This window comes from Myotis davidii, unplaced genomic scaffold, assembly GCF_000327345.1.
Source record: "Myotis davidii unplaced genomic scaffold, ASM32734v1 scaffold1494, whole genome shotgun sequence".
Classification (NCBI taxonomy): Eukaryota; Metazoa; Chordata; class Mammalia; order Chiroptera; family Vespertilionidae; genus Myotis; species Myotis davidii.
This window is the reverse complement of record NW_006286246.1, coordinates 3679537-3681081: the sequence shown is the minus strand read 5'-3', so window position 1 is coordinate 3681081 and position 1545 is coordinate 3679537.

The following is a 1545-nucleotide window of genomic DNA, read 5'->3' as shown; positions in this document are numbered from 1 at the left end:
CGCAGGTCGCGCAGCCCTGCGCCGGGCTTTCCAGCCTTTGCCCGGAAGGGAGCCTCCCGCGATCTCCGGTGGGAACGGTCTTCCCTGAGCGCGTGGCTTCCACAAAGAAAAGGGGGGCACAAGTATGGGGCGGTGGACTGTAAAGGAGGCAAAAGTGCAAATGCCCAGCGAGCGCCCCTCAACAAAGCCGTATTCATCCCTCCGTTCAAGTGTGTGGTTGCACCCACACCATGGGAACGCCTGGGAGCTGGGCAGAGTGAAAGTAAAAAGTTCAGCTCGTTCACCTTCTCTCCCAGCAAGACAGCATCCAGGACCATCGCGATGGAAACAGCTCAGCTTTCTTGATGCTCGGCCAGCGCTCCACAAGCCTCAATCGGTGGGGACCTTGCAACAGGTTTGGGGCGGAGGCACAGAGTGTTAATAACTTGCCCAAAGGCACCGTGAGACGTGGCAGAGCTGGAACTCACACACACACACACACACACACAGTAACCGCGATTCAATAATAGCTAACACGTATCGAGTAGGTAATGATGTGCCATGCAACATAGTGGCGCTTTTATTTAGCTCATTTGACCCTAAGGCAATCCTATGAGAAAGGTATCTTGATCGCACCATTTTATACTGAAGGAAACGGAGGCACAAAGAGATTAAATGACTTTCAGGTCATGAAGCTAGTAAGTGAGAAAGCCGGGGTTGGAGCCCGAGCGGGGCAGCCCCAGAGCCTGTGGCTTAGCCACGAGGCTACGCTGCCACAGAGTCCACAGAGTAATGCGGCCCAAGAGGAGAGTGTTGCAGTGGCTCCGATGTCCGGCTGGGGACCTCAAGAAAGGATTTGTCCAGGCAGAAAAATGTCCTTTGCCCTTCTAGATTCTTTGTCTGGCCTCCTAATTAAATTGGCATAAAACAGATTAACAGGAGGAAAACATTCCATTTCGGGCACATTGAAGCCCCATAAAAATATGAGACCCAAAGGTCAGGCAATTGAGGCTTCTATGCCACCCTAAACTAAGGAATGGGAGGAGTTTGGCCTGGGAGTTCACCGGAGAGGACGGTAATTTCCAGAACCACAGGAATAGCCGGAGTTTGATAACCAAATATTTGCCCCAAGCAGCAGGGAAATCTTCCAGATTAAAAGGTCACCTGTGGCCGAACTGGTTTGGCTCAGAGGATAGAGCGTCGGCCTGCGGACTGAAGGGTCCCGGGTTTGATTCCGGCCAGGGGTATCTTGGTTGCGAGCACATCCCCACTGGGAGGCGTGCAGGAGGCAACTGATGGATCTCTCTCATCGATGTTTCTAATTCTCTATCCCTCTCCCTTCTTCTCTGTAGAAAAATCAATGAAATATTTTTTTAAAAAAAAAAAAGGTCACCTGTGGTAATAGCTCTCTTTCTAAGTCAGGCTTCTATCTAAATTCTTCTAGACGGTTCTGGGAGAGGTGAGGGATTTTCTCGAGTCCGCTGGGTCTTGATTGCCCTTAGTTCAAAATAACCCACGTGCCAACATAGCCCATTTTGGAGTGGCATGTTCTGCTCCCCGTCGTGG